This window comes from Pygoscelis adeliae, unplaced genomic scaffold (genome assembly GCF_000699105.1).
Source record: "Pygoscelis adeliae isolate BGI_AS28 unplaced genomic scaffold, ASM69910v1 Scaffold141, whole genome shotgun sequence".
Classification (NCBI taxonomy): domain Eukaryota; kingdom Metazoa; phylum Chordata; class Aves; order Sphenisciformes; family Spheniscidae; genus Pygoscelis; species Pygoscelis adeliae.
Window position 1 is genome coordinate 1,082,809 of NW_008824231.1, and position 21,649 is coordinate 1,104,457.

Consider the following 21,649-nt stretch of genomic DNA (forward strand, 5'->3'; position numbering starts at 1 on the left):
GGGGGGTGGGGGGGGGGGGGGCCGCTGCTCGGGGACTGGCTGGGTGTCGGTCGGTGGGTGGTGAGCAATTGCACTGTGCATCACTTGCTTTGTGTATTATTATTATTATTATCATATTATTATTATTATCATTTTATTTCAATTATTAAACTGTTTTTATCTCAACCCACGAGTTTTTCTCACTTGTGCTCTTCCAGTTCTCTCCCCCATCCCACCGGGGCAGGGGGGGAGTGAGCGAGCAGCTGCGTGGTGCTTAGTTGCCGACTGAGGTTAAATCACAACAATAAGGCACACATAATACCACTTTGCTCAAGATCAACATAGTCACAAATTATTATCTTATTTTGTATGTTACACCAATTATACCCTAAGACAGGGCTGCACTGCATATCTGTACTCAGCTGAGCTAAAGAACAAAAGGAACTATTGTATCACCTAGTCCTTTAGTATATGATGTCATATGAAAACATGCTACACACTAAGTTTCTGCTCAGTTTGTCTTTTTACTAAGTTAAATTGTTCTCTGAGTCTTTTGCTAGAAGACATTTCCTCCAGTCTTTGAATCAGGGTATTGTTACTCTCTGTATCATCTCTGATTTTTCAGCATGATTTTGAAAATGGTAAAAATTAGACCCACATTCAGTATTTCCATGCCTGTCCCATCAGTGTTTTATACAGAAGCAAAGAGATCCTTCTACGTACCATTCCTATTCATTGGCTTGTGACTTACAAAGCTATGAATCACACTATTCTTTTTGGCCCTAATTTCACATGAGAACCTGTATTTAATTGTTAGTTCACTGTGATCCTTCAAGCTTTTCAGGATCTTTTTTTACAAGAATGAGAAAAAAGAAATAAATGTTCAGAAGAAGATGCTGAAAAAAGGAGAGAACTGGAAGGACACAGCCAGAGCAGTGTAAGGCAGGTCTTTCTCCTGGCCCTGAACCCACTCTCACTGTATTCTCACACCACCCAAAGACAGAGAGTTTAAAAAGTTTAGATTCATCTCCATTGCCAGGAGTGTAAAACAGGCATTTTCAGAAGATGATTCTTTCCGTTCTGGGATGGGTTTGTAACAGAGATATGTGAACCATCCCCTGAAGATAAATCTATCTATCCATCTCCCTTGTTTTCACAGAGAGTTACTACATTTTCAGACAGTTAAACTTCGGTGAAATTAATCTGTGTCAGGCTTGTACTTCCACCTGCCCCTTCTCTGTAAGTTCTGTGGACGTATCTTTCATTTCTTGGCCCTGGATATGAAATTTTGTACCTGGCTGTATTAAAGAACAGTTTATTTTAACAAGCTCACTTTACCAAGTAGAAGTCTGTAAGGCTATCTTGTTAACCGATACAGGCCATTTTCCCAAATTTTGTGCTACCTGTCAAGGTTAAAAGTACTGATACCATATTTATTTTTAGATCAGAGGTTAAATTATTAAAAAAAGAAGTTGGACCTAGTCCATATGACTGCAGGACACAGAAACATTTCCACTTGATAATGATTTATTGTTGAGATCTAAATTTGGACTACACCAATTATCCAGTTTCTATTTTATTTCTTTTTTTTTTTTTTCTTAGATTACAGTTTTACTCTTTCCAGGTCCATTTAAAGCAGGGGTAAGGCTTGACAAATCACTTTTAATAATAACTCATTTAATTGGTATAATTAAAGGCAATTCAGATCTGGCTTTTCAAGGGTCCTGTGAGGGGTTTACTACCTAATTTCCTTAATCTCTCCTGAAAATGTTGGGCTGTATTAAATTAGCAATTTAATCCTAGTCTCCTGCAAATGTGTTTACAAGTCACAGGTAAATGCAAAACATGTTTCTACACATGCACTTTCCTCCTCCCCACACATACAGTGTGACCATGTGTCAACAAACTTATGATTTGTCTGTGCAGAACTTTTCACACAAAGGCTGGGATGTTTGTTAGCTGTGAAGTACTCATTCATCTTCACCAGTGTGATGGGAACAGAGCTGAAGCTGTCATTCCTTTACTGTGGTTTTCACCAAATACTACAAAAAGCGTAAACTTTTGTACCAGATGTACATACATTTATGGTGCTAGGAGGCCAGAAAAGAGAATAAAAGTTTTTCACCATCTTATTACAAGCTCCAACTTCTCTGCAATAGTAGTATTCATATGATAACATTTTGGACTGATTAAAATCTCTCTGGAATATTTCAGAAGGGAAGGTTGTTCCTACTGAGTGTGTGGGGGTTTTCATTTCTTTTTTTTCCTTTAAATAATCAGAAAAAAACCAACCCTTATTTTGATTAAGTGAGTAGTTTCCATAGCAGCTGTGAGCCAGGTGGCTGGAACTGGTTACTTAGGATGCTAAATTCTGGGTAATTAGTTTATTTTTAATCTTTTAATTCTGTGGGAGTGAAGTTTAGTGTGTTAATGGGAGAGGTTTTGTGCAGAAGTGTCTTGACTAATGTGTTAGTATCATTTGGTTTTATTGATGAAGCTTGGCCTTACACGAAAAGAAAATGAGTGGAAAAATCTGAGGCAGGGCAAGCTACAATTTTCATTCTGACTTAAAAGTTCCTAAAGGGCTTTTTTATATTTTAGTTTTATCAGGAGTTTTTTATAACTGAAAACCTGAGGGATTTGGTTCAAAGAGCAGCTTGTGTTCATGCAGAAGGACCCGCTCTAACACTGAAAAAAAGGCATTAATTGCAGAACGAGAAGGCATGGAAAACATATTAACTGTGTCATTCTTTTACCAGCTCCTATTGTTGAGGGAGGACTGATTTTGATTATCTTACAATGTGTACATTTGCTGAGCAAAAAATTTTTTTACTACTTAATAGTCATGTTTCTTAACTTGACTTCCCAACCCCTTTTTTTTAAATTCTCCCATTAACTTCTGGTTTTAGTTTTTAAAGCTACTTGTTCAATTACCTGGTTTTCCAGGTTAAAGCAATTTTTTGGCTTAAAACATGAAAATGGATCAATGTATCATTTTAGTATTTTCCATGTTCTGTGAAATCTTTCTTTTCTGTGGATTAAGGCCAATTAGCAGATGGAGATCTGTGAGCTGGAGAGAGTCCAAGGGGGAGGAGGCACTTCCTTTCAACTAGAAGCCCACTGACTTTACATCTACTATCAGCTAAATATTTTATTAGAAAAAAAATCCTTTCTCAGGGATATTTTTACTGCCATTTTTCCCCAGCATGCTCTAAAGCTACATAAACCACTGAAACATACGTGTTTTCCAGAGCCGTGCTATGCTGGCCAAGGATGAAGGGGACCAAATTCAGACCAGCTACCATACTGCCCGACTTAGGCATAGTTCGTTCTTTCCTGTAATAAAGGAGTCACAGGTGTGCAGGTAAGGTTAGCAAAGGTTTAGAACTGCTCTTGGCCATCTTGACTTCACTTATCTGAATTAGAAAGCTAAGTCAGGTAACCAGGAGATGATCAGACTTCACCTGTGGTCTGTTTCCCCTGTACACTAGTTGTGCAGGCTGCGGGTGCATTTACATTTGCTTTCTAATTCAGATTCGGAGCACACTTCTAGAGTGAATCTCTCAGTAGTTTTCATTTACTGAGCTTTATTTCATGACACAGAGCAGTCCCAAGGTGCCTTTTGAGTCAGGCTAAACCAGATGCGCTCCAGAAGCACACCTATTGCATTCTCACCTCTAAAAGGTGGACAGTTCAAGGGAAAAAAAACAAAACAAAACAAAACATATACAGGGTTCACACAGGTCCTCAGCACCAACCACTTCTCTTGGGCCTCACTAACACAGACAGAGCCTACCAGGGAATGATTGCTGGTCCCAACGATAAAATGTACAACCCAACATGTTTCTATACAGCTAAACTTTCTTTTCTGCAACAAAAGGTTTATCTCATCTTGACTAACTGCTTATGCCGAGACTATCCCCCTGAGATATGCCAAGCTTTTTCTGGGAGAGTGCTTGTTCTTACACACCTAAGCTGTGCCATGGAGTATGATAAGAGTGACATGATATGGATGACTGTGTGCCAGTGCTCCACCCCAATCCTTGGCCCTCCTAAAGCCCTAGAGCCTCACCATGATGCCAGAGATGACAAAGCATTGCCTTAGCAGGGCAGAAAACGATTCTTTGCATGTTCCAGACTCTGAAGGTGGTGGAAAGGCACCTTCATCCAGTTGAGTGCCTTGATCACTTGGCTGGAGATAAAGCTGTGAGAGAAGAATTTTCTGTCATCTACTTGATCCTGTGTCTCTGTGCACCAAAGAGTTTAGAAAACAATAAAGCAAAATAGGTTCCTGATTCTGGCTCCAGTCTAGATGGGAGCTTTTGTGGAAATGGGATATCTTGGTTGTGTATTGCAAATATTGAATAAAATGCATAAATAATTTTAAGTGTCTTTTAAACAGAGCTTTTAATTAAACCTAAGGAATAGGAGTCAGCACACATTAGCCAAGTACTAGACATTACCACATGACTCTACTTCCACTGTCACTACACTGCTGAAATGCAGGACATTTTTGTAACTATGTATCTAATTCTACAAGAATTAGGTACATACAGCTGGCATTTGCATATCCATAATGAATAACTGTTCAACAAAGTTTTCATTTGCACTTGTGACTACTTATTTTGGAACTTTGCATTTCAATGTATAGACACACATGCACAGATCTAAAAAGGTCTGAAGGAGCAACGTGTACCATCTCAGTCCACACTCCCAAGACTGCCTCCTTCCTCCTTTGTTGTTCTCACTGTGAGCACTCTTCCCACACCCACCAACTTCCCTGTTTGCTTACACCTGCTGCTTGGGGAACAGCTTCATTTGCAGAGCTCTTAATTGTTACCCCCATCCTTCTCTCACTGACCAATTCTGTTCCAGTCACTGTAGTAAGCAGGTTGATAGCCCTTCCTTTAAAAAAGCCACACTAAAGTGAACAATTCTACACCAAAGAACAGGAACAGTTGAAGCTGAAATGTTTTCTTTCCTTCTCTGTTCACTGGCAGGTATTAAAAAGCTCTTGTTATCTTACATAATGTTACCAGCTTGGTTTTGTCTCATTGCATTGTAGTGATAGAACCTTAATTTTGTTCAAATATAGCTCTGAAAGTAGCAAGTGCTATAGATTCCAGGGTGAGAGAGAGGGCAAGAAGGGGAAGGCTTGCTTGGCTGCTTTAAAAAAAAAAAGAAAGAAAAAGCAAGCTTTGGTGGCTATTAGGACATCAAGGAGTATTTTTTTAACCATCTGTGCTTCCAAACATAAACATGTGAAAGTGAGAGGTTTCCTTATTATGCAGGTAGGACAGAATGAGGCTGAGTCCTATCCAGCTGAGTGGTTCTGTTGCTTTGATCCCTCTGGAAACGTAAAGATCACAGTGCTCCACTGTGTAACTTCTGCATTTTTTGGTTTGTTCCATCAGTCAGCTTTCTCTTCTCTTGGAGTTTGAACTGCATCTTCAGAGAATATTTGCTCTGTCTCATTCACACGGTAAAGTGTAAAGGGTGTTAATGGAATGCTTTTTTTTTTTAGCTCTAGCAAAGTCTGTGAAAATTAATTTAAGCTGTCTGTTGCAACAATTTTGTTAACCTGATCAGTATTTACAAAATATTCCATGTAGTGGGAGGTTGAAATTCTTTAAATACTTCTAACTCCAAAGAATAAAATAGTCATGAAATGTATGTACAGCAGTGCATAAAAGGGGACTCTTTTTGTTGAAAACTTTAGATTTCGGTTTGGGCTGGAGAGGTGTCAAGTTGCTTGATTCTCAAAAGACAGTACCACTAAACACTTTCCAGATTAAAAAAATTATTCCTACTACTACCTGAGTTAAGATTCTAAAGGAAAACGTAATGTGACACCTCCTTCACCTCCATGAAGCTGTCTTATTCTTCACTATAGTCCTCAAGCTAGGGGGAAAAAAAAACCTAAAAATTGCAGTTCACTCCATTTCTTGCCTTCTCAGCCCCCATTCTCAGGGAGCTGTATTACTGTCTTGCCTTGCTTACTTATTGAGACTAAGGATATGACTGTAGAAGGGTTGGAGGGGTACAGAAGTCAACAAAGCCACAGTAATTTGCCACAGCTGAGGCTCTGGCTCCTGAGTCACCCTTTTACCCATCTTGTGATGTACTCCCTTCCCTCGCCATTCCTGCCATCGGCAGTCTTTTCCAAGGTAATTCTTGGAATCTCTTCAAGGAATGATAGTCCACCATGACTGCAGTTTATTATATCCATTTCTATGTTGCTATTAATAAATACATGAATAAATATATGCATGTATATGTTTCTATACACCTAAGAGAGGATGGCACCAGAACAGCTGTTGGCATTGACCAATAGGCATGTATTCTTATTCTACAGTGCTCAGGAAAAATTTTCATTAAAAATAGTCACATATGGATGGATATAGGTATATGTACTTAGGTCAGTATAAGTCCCTTTTCTCAGTGATGGGTCATTTCTGTTCTTGCTAAATCTTGTCTTGTTCCCCTTTGGGAAAAGCCACTGTGTCAAGCTACTGTATTTTGGGATTCAAAACGAACTTGAATGCCTTTCAATTTTCATCAGGTGCAATATGTTTCATAGTTTACTGTTACACCTTTGGAACACAGTCTAACTGAATAATGGAAAAGACAATGGTAAAAATAAGAACAATCATGTCAAGAAAATGCTGTAGGTTTAATGTCATTATTATTTAAGCAGCAGCTTCCTGTCTTAATACAATAATGTGAGCAGTGGCAGCTGCCTGTTCTTTGGAGGCATCAGTAGACATTGCCATTTACTTTGAATTGGATTCAGAGCACACATGAACCAACCTATACTTCTCCTATAGGTTGATGACAGTAAAAGTACGTCTGACAGATGCTAATTATTTTATAGGTATAAATTAGCAATTCTGCTCAGTGAAGACGTATTAAGAAGCAGCAATGCTTGAACAGTAGGTATCACTTTTTTTTTTAACGTCTCATTTCTTGTAGATACTGACAGTTTTCAAGCTGAGGTGTATATTTCAGAGAGCAAGGTCTTGATGATATGACCATATTGTACTATATAAATAATAGCTTCTGTGAGTGGGTCTTGGCACATTCTTTCCAGTGCCAGATTCTTTTGCTCAAAATGTTCATGTGGTGAGGAAAAAAAGGACTTGCATTTTTCAAATAGGCTTTGTTCTTGTCAGACTGTCAACATTTAAACAAACATAATAATCTGTTTTGTCATCATTCTTGAGTGCAAATAACTTCTGAGGAAAGGTTTGCCTCATTTTAAAAAAGAAAAGAAAGAAAGAAAGATGTATGGGCCTGAAACCCCAGGGCCCTGTTTAGTTGTCCTTGCAACTTGAAAAAAAAACATTTTATTAAAGACAGGGAATTGGTTTCATGGTGTCATTCTTCTTTAATTGAGGCCCTTATTACTGTGGGATAATGCATCATTAATGCATAAGGCCAGGATCCCACATCTTTTTCCCTGCCCGTCTGGGGTGGTAGAAAATTTGCTGCCATAGCTCCCTGCTAAAGCTCATCACCTCCCCTCAGCCCAAGGAAACCACCTTCACAAGTAGAGCTCCTTCTCGGATTGCTTTCTAAACTATTTTGGGAACGAATTAGCCTGGTTTGCTTAACTAGATTAAATAACCTTAACAACTCTGATCCATTTTAGGCTGGGATGGGTTAAGGAGCTGCCCCATGAGCAGCTCAGTCAGCAGGTATCTGGGGTGGTAACTGCTGTGAGACATGCACAAGAGTGGCCAGAGAAAGTCACTGGCTTCACCAGCACTGCCATATTTGGAGTCTGTCTGACTGAACCCCTAGCAAAACAGAAAGGAAAAAAAAAAATGTGATGCAGCAGCCAAAGGAGAAGGCTGGAGGTTGCTTCATAGCTCTCAGCTAAGGTCCATACCTCAAAGGAAGGTGGTGTTTTGCAATTCATGGACAAAAAAACAGATTAGGTTGACTGAAGAAATACTTCACAGCAGATTATTTGCCCTGATTCAGCATTTACCAATCTAACTTTTCCCAGCACTCACAAATTAAAAAAAAAACCCAAAAACTTTCGTTTTGACCCAAATGCCATTTTGCTCCATCTTATAGAAGTAAACCAAAACAAAAACAAATTCAATTTCCCATGTTAGCCTGTATTTTTTCAGGGGTTTTTTCCTTCTCCTTGCATAGCTTTATCCTTTTGCTGTATTAAAAATCAGGAAAAGAAATTATTAAATGTGAAAGTGCTTCTTTATCTTTATTTGCTTTTTCCCACTTCCACACTTCAGAAGACTTAAGAACTGTGTTTATTCTACTTTCTTTCCACTTTACAAATGTTTTTCCAATGTTTTTCAGGTGAAATAAGAAAAAACTGCATGAGGAAAAAAAAGTGGGTTGCTTCTTCTCTAATTTAAATCCTCTCATTTCCCACACATATTTCATGTGAATTTAAGCCAAAGAAATAACTTAAAAAAGAGGATGTGATAAAACATAATACTTTTTTTTCCCCTTCAGTTTCCAAACAATGCAGAGCAGCTTCCTTTTTAATAAAATATTTTAATATTTTTTCAACAAAGACAAAAATGTTCGATCTGATGTCAGGGGTTGATAGTCACACCACATTTGCCACCCCAACTTGAAGGCCGCTCTGTGGACTTCCCCATCATCCAGTGGATGAGAGCAGATCCCTCAGAGCCGGAGCTCACAGGTCTCCTGTGATGAATTCAGCCTGTATTGACTGTATTGGGAGCTAACAAAGACCGGCCTTTTAACACAGGCATGTGAGTGCCTAAGGTTAAACAGGAGAATAACCTCTTTATCTGCAAATGAAGTGCCTTTTCAAACACCAGGAAAATATCACAAGGAATATTTTCTTACTGTATGTTCTGCTGACAATGTTTCTGGTTCCTCAAAAATGTCCCAGGCCTGTGCTATCATTCATAGATAGACTGTCACCGTGATCCTTCTTAGTGTTTTCAGAACTCCTTTCAAATATATTAATATCATACAGTAAGCATGACTGTTGCTTGACCCCCTAACATAGTATTTTCCTTTTGCCTTCTCCAAAGACCAGACCGCACTCAGTGGGGATAATGTCTTCTCAGAAGGGCACTCCTGTGAACGAGCATAAGGACATCCATGAACTTTTCTTCTTGTCCTTGTTTCAGATATGGATAAAAGGTAATTTTCATCATGACTAACTAAGGTGATCTCTCTCTGTATGTAAGTCTTTCTACAACATTCAGAGAAGGAAGATCTGGTGATTGCTATAAGAGGAGCTTTGCACTCACAGGTACAGTAATGAGGGCAAAGTAGCAGATTGCAAAAGCAGAAGCATGTGGTATAAAGCCAAAGTTTTTATAACCAACTGTAAAGAACTGGTGAAATGCAATCCATCTGGAAAGGATTATGACCCAGAAACTAGTAAAAGCTGGACAGCCATGAGGACCTGACCATGTCTGACCTCTAAGTTTTTTGCAGAAATACTGAAGTGATCCTCAGTAAGAGAAAAGACAAATATTTGAACTATAGTCTTGTTGTAAGTCTTTGTATATCTACAAAAGTTTGGCAGGGGCTCAACTGAACGATTGTGCACTAGAGCAAAACTTCACTGCACCAGTGGCTACTCTCAGAATCTAGAATGCATGTTTTGAAGTGTTTTATAAAATCTTATTTCCATCTTGAACAGCGTTATCGATCAGAGCAGTGGGAGCTTTGTTGGATGAAAGATTTTGCCCTGAAATAGTTGGATAGAAGGCGAAATATCTGCTTTTCAGTACCACTTCTCTAATAGTATATTGCTAAGATATTTATAGATGTTTCCTCTATAGGCATCACATAGAAGACCATTGTAATGATTTTCTTTAAAAGGTATTTTTCAACAATAGGTATACTGGGGAAAGCAACTGACCTCTTGCCTAGTATGAGAGCTCCTCCTGATATGTCTAATGTTATTATTGTCCTCAAGGCTGGTCAAGACTCTGTGTTCAGAGCAATGTATCTGTGGCTGGGTATAATAAAAATCGTCAACACTAAATCCCAAGAAACAGAACCAAGACATAATACCTTGGATGTTGCGTGCAGTATGTCCATTCAATTTCCTGGAGGTTTTTAGTTTCAGGGCAATTTCCTGATAGCTTTAAACTTTAGCACTTTCAGGTACAGTTTCTGTTACGAAAAAAATAAAGGGAAAGAATAAAAGGCCTAGAAAGCAAAGAAAAATGGTACCTTGTCACAAGGGAATGCTCAGTTATAACACAACAGTCTATCATGAAACAATACTGTGTGATTGTATCACAGTCTGTTTTGGAATGATTTATGTGTTCCTGAACTACTCAGTACCATGCTGTAGGAAATATAATGTATTATTTCCAGGCAAAACATTTTATTAACTAGCAGTTAAGGTTAAAAACAACTAGTGCTTATTTGGTCAAGGATCTTTTCAGAAAACACTGAAATACAGCCATAAGAAAGTCTAGGATTTTAAATGTAGGTTCCATTTTACAGAAGAAAAATACTAAAAATAATAAAATAACTCAAAATACTACAAGACAACAGCTCAGCTTTTGCATTTTATTTATTGTGGTCTTGATCCTGTTCTTCAAATAAATGGATAAGGTCACTTATTTGCAGGAACAGATTCTTTGAAAGCAAACAGAAACCCTACAGTATCGGCTATCTCTCTGATTCATCTTACCATTGATCTTAAAGTGTGGAATATTTTGCTCTTAGAATGCTTAATACTTCTACAGCCTCCGCAGCCTCCTGTAGTCTCTCCTCAAACCTAGAAATGGGTCCTAAACCTTATGGAAGGTTGTATCTTCTAGTATGTCAATAGGTCTTGTCAATTTTTTTGTGAACTTAGGTCTAATGTTGAGCTCCATCTCAGGGTGGGGGGTGGTGAGGTGAGACAGCTAACAAATTGCTATTGATTATCACAATAAATTATGAATGTACAGTTCCCAGACCAAGTCACTTTGTGGTGATAAAACAACACCCCAAAAAATATGTTTGGATTTAAAATCCTTTTTGTTCTAGACATTTCTCCAAATTATCCTTAAAAAGAAACAATCTCATTTGGTCTATGAAATGCTGGGTGTCTTGGTTCGGTTCAGATCAAGTTATTGGGTAGTGAGAAAAAAAGTTATAATAAAAAGGAATCTATCTTCATCCAAAAGCTATAGTAAAACTGGAGTCTTTCCACAATGTAATTTTTCACTGTCTTATGTATCACGCTTTCTGGTATAAGGGATTTTGCAGCCAAATAAGGTAGTTCAATTACTTCAGAGAGAATGCATTATTTATTGACCAAAAGGTCAAAGGGGACCATGTGATGCAGGGAATTTTCAGGAGGAATGGTGATCGTTTGTCAAGAAAGCAGAAATGTACATTGATATGTGAAGTTATTATGCTTCTCCTGATCACAATTTGACCTTTCTCTTGCTAGAACTATACATCACCCTAAGGGAGAGGAAAGCAGGACACAACCCACAAACAGGCAGGAGACTTAAGGTGATGATTAGAAGACTTAAAACAAATGGATAATCAAGAAAAAATGGGCCATTTGTACACACAAACACACGTGTTTTACAGGATACAAGACAGTTTTATTACAGAGACCGGGTGGTATGTAGTCTTCTCAAAATTTGAAGATTTATATTTAAAAAATAAGAATACACTTTTTTTTTTAAATCTTAAAACAAACATTTGAAAGTATGTCAATTCACAGACTATATCTTAATAAGATTAACTGTTCTACTAAGCCTTCCTTCTTCTGTTATTTAGTTTATTCCTTTCCACCTATCTTTCAAGATGTGCTATTCATACCTATATGTGAGGAATGAACGAGGAAAAAGGATGAGAAATTCTAGCATAACCATGGAGATGACAGGTTTGTGAAAGGCTGAATAATCCACAGATGGAGAAAAGCAATTTTGGTTTGTGACCTAATGGAATACAGAGATTGTACGTGTGGCAAAGGTAAGAGCAAAATATATCCTCTGTTATGATCAAACTTGCAGCACACTATTCCAATGACAGGTTGTGGAACCCAGCACAAAACCATGCAGTTGCTGTACGGGAGTGCAGGTAGAATTTGTCAATTTGGAAACTATTTTTTCCAGTTTCTTATCAGTCTCAAGTCACTTACAAGTTGTGCTTACTTCTTAACTTATGTAGAGATGCCTGAAGTAGCCAGTGTTGCAAAATAAATACTGAAGTTTGGTTTTTAAATCCTTCCTTTAGGTTATGCAAATTTGTAGCAACAGGAATCATGGGAGGTACAGATCAAAACCATCTACCAATGTATGTGTACATAGTGCATAAGTTACTTCATAAAACTTTTACATTCTTCTGGTGGGTTGACCCTGGCTGGCAGCTAAGCCCCACACAGCCGCTCACTCGCCCCCCACTCCCTGGCCCAGTGGCCTTACCCTAATGCTCACACACACATAGTTATAGATACAGACTATCCTGCAGTATAGATGGAGTTTATCCAACTCTATGCCTAAATAAGTCTGCAGTTCTTTCTCTCCTGCTCAGGTACTTTGGCAAAGTGATATGTTTCAGGAATTTAGCAATAAGTGAAATATAGCATTGGGGAGTATTCAAGTATGTTTAGTGGGCATGGTGTTGTTGGGTTGACGGTTGGACTCAATGATCTTGGAGGTCTCTTCCAACCTTAATGATTCTATGATTCTATGATTCTATGATTCTATGTCATTAAAGGACAGCGATTGGGATGATGTACTAGAGTTATTTTCCCTATTAGTTGGTTCTATATTCAAAGGCAAAAGTCCACAGAAAACCACTTTTTCCCACCAAGCATTTTATTTCTAATCCTGAGATCCTAACCCAACCAAGTCACTGGACAGTGTAACTTTTGTGTATTGATTTCAAATTACAATTTAGAACCTTATCAAGCAATGTAAAGATCTGATTTATCCATGTTAAAAAAATTGTTACTCACATGCAGACTGAAGAACAGCCTCCTGCTTAATATAGTGCCGAGCACATTGGTACACTGATACTGTACAGAATCCTTCATTTCTCTGGAGTTGTTGATGATCAAACTTCCTTCTATTGAACTGTAGCAATAGTAACTTTCAGTGTTGATTTCAATTCCATTGCGAAGCCATCTTAGGAAAAAAAAGAAAGAAACTACTTAAGCATTTTATAGCCAAAGGAAGGCATCGAGTTTAGTACACAGAACCTTGTAGCACCAGCTACTGCTGAGGATGAGTGCCGTTCAAAGGTAGCTTGTGCAGAAACCCATTACTTAGGCAAAACTTTGGATGGAGACATCCCACAATGCATGCCTGACAAAAGCTAAGCTTTTCTAAAAGAGGCAAGTCAAAACAGATCTTTGACCTCTGAGGAGAAAGCATATTCATCATTTTGCCTATGCTGAATCAAATTAATAAACCTTTTGTTTGCAAAACTATTGTCCACAAAGTCTGGGGACTTGACATCTGTATACCAGATGCATCCTTTATATCAACAATATGACTTTTACTGTCCTTATGATAACCAAAGTTTCAATTCATATTTTATTATTAAAGCCTTAGGCCCAGATGAGCTTAGAGAGTTAGCAGTGCTGAGTCTGCACTGTATGAGAGCAAGCAACCTTTCTTTTCCATTCTTCCAGCATTTGTTCTTCTCAGCCCAAGAAATGGGGAAACCTGATTTAAATACAGACAGCAGAAGAGCCAGACATGTGAAGAGTAAGGAGGCAGAATTATATACATAGGCTGTTAGGGAATAAAGCGTGTTGGCAACAGACAGAGACAAAATTATATTAGCTGGATATTAGCTGGACCAGGATACATGAAATTCAGAGAAGACTGGGACTGGATAGACTGGAATTAAGTGGAGGCTGGTCTAGGGCAATGCCTGGCAGCCACCAGGTAAATGGAAGCTAAGATCAGATGAGTAGGAACTAGCTAGGCTGTAGGAATCCTATTAGAAAGTATCACACTTAAGACAGTGCATTGAATAATTCCCCAAAAAACAGTTCTTTTTCTGAGGTTTCAGAAGTAACCCAAGAGTCTCATAATTTTTATGCTATATGAGTGGTGGATTTTTGGGTTTTGTTTTTTTTTCTGGATATTCTCTGGCAGAAAGTCTCACCCATTACATTCACCTCCAAAGACTTAAACAAACAAACCCTCAGAGTCCAGTAGCTGCAAGAAAAAGGATTTAGTGAAGTAGGTTAGTAGACTCCATCACTTTGGAATAATCTCCTGGGAAGGTGCACTATCTCAATTAAAGAATTACAATCCACATAAGAAGACTTTTTAAATTTGCTTTTGTGTCAAACTGTTAAGACCAGAAATTGTTAAAAGAATGTTTCTGATATTGCGAAGAAGAGCTAAGCAGTATAACAGGTATCGCAAATCTCTGAAGAGTGTCACATGGCATCGATATGATGATGCACAGATATTTCCTTCATCACGAGTTTGCAGTCATTCTGCAATTTCAAAGTTGCCTCAGGAAACTGCCAAGCACTTCCAAGCTTCGCCAGAATTCAGCAAAGACTAGAAGAACTTGGCAACATCTAGACTCAAGAGGCAACTTTAATGAAGCAAAATTATTATCAGTACACAGTATCTCATTAACTTTCATGGTGAATGAGGTACAGGCAGCAGAACCCAGCTGGAGAAGCTCTGCATTTTTTCTTATTCCAAAGGTCAGAATTGCCTGAATTAAAATGAACTGTAAAACTATCATTCACCCTTTTTATAATGATTGAACTTTTGGTCACAGAGGACCCCTGCCTCATTCAATGTAAAAAACGAAACACTGTTGACAGTATCTTTATATTGCAAGGGATATTAAGGAAGTGTCTGTAGGATTCACTACGTAATTTTTAAAGAGATTCATACATAGAAGAGCAAAAAAGAAGTAGAATTTTTAATCCTGAATAATTTATTAATAATTTAAGATTTTGAATGAAATTATGAGAGTTGACTTTTTTTTTAAAGGAAATAAAAATTCTAAATTAATTGATCCAGAACCGATGGAGATTTAGAAAAAGTCAAAATGATGGCTTTTGGTATTTCCAAATGCAAAATGCAGTTTGCTTTAATTAGCTGACTTCACTTAGTTTCACTTTCAGTTAAATTCAATGAAAAATTATGTTTTTGTAATGTTACCCCAAAACTTTGGAGCTTGATGGCTGCCTGACTATATATCCCAGGACCCATCCTGAATTATTGTATTCCCCTTACTTATCCAAGCACATTAGAGAAAAAACGACACTGAATTGTGTGACATGTTTTCTTCTAGGTATCCTGACTGATCTGGGAGGACAGACTCCCAAATATAATACTTAAAAAAGGCAATAAGCTGATAGGGAAACTCAGTTACATTTTTTTCTTGAAGACAAATGACACGAAATATTTCAAAATACTTTAATTTGGCTTAAGCAGATAGAAGGTAATTTTATTTTTTTTTCAGCTGCCTTTTCTATCAGAAAATGATACTAATGAAAAATCTGCAACCAGCTTATATGTGTTCTAAGTAAAATAGGAAATGTAATCTGCATTTTTGACTGCATTCCAATGTGAAAATGTAAAAATTGTTGGATCAAGAAAGAAAGGGGATGGCATAGATTCTCCAAAGATAACATCTCCACATCTCCACAGTATTAATGAGGTTGTCTGGGAGGGCTGAACACAGGATTCCACTCTTTCGGTGGGAATTTGTGCCTTTTCCCCATAGGTAGATGTTATATTTAGTGGACCGATAGCTCTTTAACAGTGTGTAGAACTAATGCACATTATTTTTTATCAGTGAAAAAAGTAGTGAATATACAAGAGAAATTACACAAGGAATATCAGTAAGGAAGAATTTAAGAGTAGTTTTCATCCCACACTATGAGGAGTTCATGTAATTCCAGTTTGAAGCATTTCTGGCCACTCATTCCTAATCCCACATTACATGTTCTAGTCATGTCTATGCTATTGCAGGGGGGTTGTGCCATGCATTAGATAAGTCTAATGAATCACATCTTTTGCAAAGAGACAGATTCAATGCTGTTGTGCTGGGGATATCTAAAGATGGTAGTGCCTCTGAATTTCTTCCAGCCATAGAAATGCAGGTTCTGTAATTCAAATAAGTCAAAGTGGAATTCATGCAGAATGTTAAAGAATCCACAAGTGAAATAAACGTAATGGGTAAAAAATAAAATGCAGAACTGATGATTGCCACATATGACAAAACACTGTGATAAGAGTCCTTATGCTCCCTCTATAGGTGAAGAATGACTCTATGAGAAAAGATAAAGGGTGTCTGGAAAAAATAATTAACCATATGTTCCCCCAACCCTTGTATATCATTTGTAATTTGCATAAAATATGAGCAGAGTCAGATATAGCAAATGGATAAGGTGACTGCAGCATACTACTCCCACCTGTAAGTAGGCACCATTAATAAACTGAACTCTCAGAATCATAGGTGTGGCTTAACGTATCTGTATAATAGATAACTGTGGCATAATAGTCTGTACAGGAAAACAGGCAAGAGAAAATAGTTACAAAGGAGTAAGGTGGTAGACTCGGAAGTGAAAACATTCCAGATTTGGTTCAGCTATGGTGTCCTATATTACATAGTCATGTCATTTAATGTACCTGTTCTTCCCTGATTTCCCTATAAAATGGAATAGTTTTTCCTAGCTTTATGGAAGCTGTGTTCAGAAAAAAAATCAAGTAAAGATTTTGATCTTGTCAGCTGTTACAGACACAAGTCATAAAACTAGACGAAAGGAGTCCCTCCAAATGGATAGCTACAATGCATAGAGAACATAACTTCAAATTTCACAAATTGCTTTGCCTTTATTCACTTCCACTTATGCTTTTTCCTTATTCAGAATCAGAAACAATCAAGAAAACCATTTAGGTCATGGCGCTGTTTCTGTTATGTTTTTTTCCAATGCACACTGACTCTCAGAATGGGATTGCAATGGCCAAATATTCTGAAAATTACAAAAAAATCTAAAACATATATCTGTATGTGGGGATTTCCATGAGCTTGACAATCCAAAGATAGTTTCTCCTCCTTAGAATAAGTGGGAAAAATCACATCACCTGGCTCTTATACAAACAGCAGCATATAATCGACACTTTCTGTGGAAATAGAAGTGCTATAGTTTTGGAAGTTTCAACAAATGTTAATGTATTATAGGTTTTAAAATGTTAGACTATAGCATGCAAAACTATCTTTGTTTTCCAGAGATGCAAATCACATTACTTTAGATGCTATGTTAAAAAGTAATAGTTAACAAAAAAAAAAGTTAAGGAAGAAACATTATTAAGGTAACAGTAAAGTAGTATGATTTATTCTACAGCGGTACATTAAAATGGCTTTCTCATCAGACATATTTTGTCCTGAAGTCTAATGAGCAGCTCAAGAGAATTATGACAGCTAGAGGAATTAACCCCACTTGTAGAGAGTAAGGTAAACAAAATTCCTCCTTCTGTTTGCAGCAGCTCATATCACAAAGAACTAAGACACAGGATTTCCCTTTATTTCAAAGACTTGCTAAGAAAAATCACTTGTTAAACCAATGGCAGCAACTGGTGGCTACTATCAAATAATATATATCAAAATCCGACATATCATTTTCCTCCACTGTCTTCTATAATTTTGGCATATATCTATATCTTCATATGAATTTACATTTCTGGACAAGAAAAGCTAGATGGCCCCTTAGAATGCGTCTATGACTCCAATTCATTGATAATGTGCAGAGTGAAGTGTAACCTTCAAAAAAGTAAAAGGTTGCAAGTATAACATTCCTGATCATGTAAGTCGGAATAACTAAAATGCTCACTATGCAATAGAAGACTGGAATTTTAATCAACTTAGACTCACTCAAAACTCTTGAATCGTTTAGTCTCATAATGCTCACCAAATTTAGAGCACTAGGCTATGGATTTGGGTGAGGGGGGTACTTACTGTGTCCTGCTAGTTGCAATGAAACATGGGAGCAGTGTTTTCTCTCAGTTTTATGGTTTCAGATGTTCACATCATAAAAGTCCTCCAAGGACTCCTGAGGAGAGCATGACACATTAAGTATTTTATAACTACTTGATGTATTTGTAGAATCTGTTAGAGTTGGCCCTCTAGAAGTGTCCTACTAATACCAGCTTGAAGTAAGCAAGATGCATCTGAGGAAGACCTCATTTAGCCATTTTGGGGTTTGGTCGTTGACATCTCAAAATGATTTAATGCATTTATCTACGAAGTACACCCAACTTCAACCAGATGCTATGGGTTCACAGTCTGGGAACTGTGACCTTTGCTATACTGCTAATAGTTTCAGGAATTTTGGCTTGGCAGGAAAAGGTGCATGGGACTGCAGGTCTTGATACATGGAAGAAAGTCTTGGGGTCTGAAAAAGGATGAGAAACATGGGAGACATAGGTGATATATGCTAGTTCTGAGATGCAAATTTCCATGTTCTTAAATTCTGTGACATTTGGGGTTTCTCAATTCTTTTATTATCATATTGTGAAAAGACCACATGAAAACCTGTTATGCAATTCATCAGATGGAGTGTGGAGTACTGGCAGATATTATCTGGAGACTCAGAAGCAACATAATAATGAAGGAGAATGTTCATCTGTTTGTAGTTAAATTGACTAAATTACTTCTCAGTTAGATCTTCTGGACTGTAACAGAATAATTGAAGAAAAGGGTCTACTCTGAAGAAACCAAAGCACTTACTGAAAAGACAAGACATAAATAAATCATAAATTATTAGGCTTAATAAAGGGGTAATTAAATAAAATGCAATGGGGTGTGATATGTGATATGCAAGAAGTCATGACAGACCACCTAGTGATGCCATTTGAATTTAAACTCCACTGACAGTCTAGAAACTGGAAATCTTAAGTGTTCTATACCTCCTCTCTATTTTAAAAGCAATGAGGGAAAGACAATGCAGATGCAAACATTTAATTTAAATACTTTCATAAATATTTATTTTTTTTTTTCCCCCAATTAAATTACTGGCTGGCTTGTAACTAAAACTAAAACATTTGATTTTCTTAGCATTATTTAATGCTAATAAAAGCTGAAATAAAATGAAGCCTTCAGTAGTTTTATTAATGATGGACACACATTTTAGCCAGCACTTAACATCCCATTAAAGGTAACAGGAAACCTTAAAGTCTTCCAAAATTGACCTAGAACACCATTTTAGGCTTACTGTATTCTGTTTGCTATGTACGGAGTTTAAAGCTACATTGAAACTGTGGGACTTAGGAACATTTCCCAGAAGCCAGTGCACACTCTGCTGCTGCTGCAGTTTCATGGTGGGATGAGTCTCAGGGATATAGAATCTAATTTCCCTTTTCCTAGTACAGGTAACGGAAGTAAAGCCAGGTTACGAGGCAGACAGTCATCGTGTGAGCCAGCAGATTTGTAAGAGCAGAGAGTCGTGGAACCAGGGACTGAGGATTGTGTTGTGTTGTACTGAATGGTGGCTCCACAGCCTTGAATCTCTGTAACTGAACAATGTGAATATTAATCCTAATTAATCTATTTTTGTAGAACAAATGAAAAAAGTATGTATGTGCATGGCACCACTCATTATAGAGACGTATAACATTGCAGGATAAGAATCTGAATTTTCAGGAAAAAGTTTAATAGGTTTTTAGCTGTCTTTTGTCATTTTATCAATTTATCAGCCGATATTCTAAATAACAATGATTTATAAGCAATTTCAACATCTTCATATTAAAGAAGAGAATTAAGGAATCATAATCTTAATTTATAATTTCAAACATTCAATTCAGTGGTAAGTGAATTGAGTTGATATTCAGCATTCATGTAAATGGCTTCAGATTTCTCCTGGAAATTCTGTAATCATCCTAGTGCTTCATAATTTTCAATTTATCAATACCATTTACTTTTAATTCTTTCTTAACACCATGTCTTCCTCACCTTTTATACTACCTTTATTTTTTCTGAGGCAGACTTGCGACCTGAGAGAATAACATGCAGACTAAAACATGCACTGCCTGAAGAAAAATATATCTAATGATGGGTATGGGGTTTAATCAGCCTTCTCAGGAAAAGGTGAATCTCATTGATGACTACTTTTAAGGACTGGAGATTTTAAGTAGGTGGGAATGAAGTTCAACAGTCGAAAAGTATACAAGGGTTAAAAGTTCACTTTTAAATAACTTTAGTGTCATTGTCAGTCTCAGCAAATTATCTTAGAATGTTTGTTCATTCAGGAATCCCAAGCTTTATCTATGTTAATAACAATAATGAATAATTAGGAGAATTTGAATGCATTCTTCTTGAGGATTACAGTCTGAAGCGGGTTACCATATGAATTTCACCTGATTACAACTGGGAATTTCTTAATTTCTCTTTTAGAAGTATTGCACCACTCGTTAAACATATATTTAATCACCATTAAAAACCTAGAAATTATTTCTTCAGCATACAGCATAACCACACATCGATTAATATTCAGAGAGATTGTTCATGTGTCCTTTCACAAACTAAACTAGAGGGTATCAGAGTATATTAAGATCACAGGATGTTAGGCTTTCAGGCAGCCAAAGTGGCACTAGGTCAGTATGTTAAACACCTGAATTGCTCCCCAGTGTTTAGACACCACATTTATTTGTCTGCACCCTCATGCTGGGCTCCACCTCTCCCTGCCCCAGCCCTGACAGCAAGGAGGAGGCCAAGGGGAGGTGGGATGGGCTGGGGGCGATGAGGGGCTGTGATGTGGCCGCGGCCCCGGGCGAGAGGCTGTCCCCACACAGACAGGAGCAACAGCGGGCTGGCTGTGTCGGCCATTTTCCTCATAGGCCTGAGTTACCGTCTGTCCCACCGCATTTGAGCAAATCTGAAGAGCAACAGCCCTTTTCCCCTGGGCAGCCGAGGGCTGGGCCCTCCATCAGCCCTCAGCATCCCCCTCCCCCGGTTCTACAGCGGCTCTGTCACAGCAGGCAGAACGTGGGCAGGGGCCGTGTCACAGGGGGGTCGGTGACACGGCCGGCCCAGGGCGGGTATAACAAGGGCTGCGCGGTGGGCCAGCCTAGGCTGGAGGCGAGCCGGTGGGTGAGGAGAGAGGTGAGAGGACGGGGAAGAGGGCAGGGAAGGGGACGGCTGGGCCACAGGCAGGGAGGCAGGGGGTGCCTCTGGTGCCAGAGTTAGTGGCTGCTCTTCCTTTGCCTTCTGGGGCCAGAGGCCCCGAAGAGGACGCGACCAGAGCATGGCGCAACCCTGTCCTCAGCCACTCAGCCGGAGAGATTTGCAGCTTTCTACAAGGACATCGACATAAAGATAAGGAACCAAAGTAACACCTGGCCGGTGCCATTTTTGAGCTACCTGCTCCTGGCACCAGCCCCAGCAATGTAGTGGCCATGTCACAGTGGGCAGCAGGCTGGTGGTGGGGTTGGTGACACGGCCACCCCAGGACGGGTGTCTCCGGGCTGCCGGGGAGACGTGGGACTGACAGCCTTGGCCTGAGGCTGGGAGAGCCCTGGGCAGGGGCTGCCCATGGTGACCGAGGGTGGCTGCTCCCGTTGTTTGTACATACTGTCCTATTTTTCACAGCCTCAGGCCCAGACAGGGACACAACTAGACCCTGGCGCACTCCTGTCCCCTCCCTCCTCAGCCACTCGGCCAGAGATTTCTGCAGCTTTCAGCAAAGCCCTTGACCTGAGGGCAA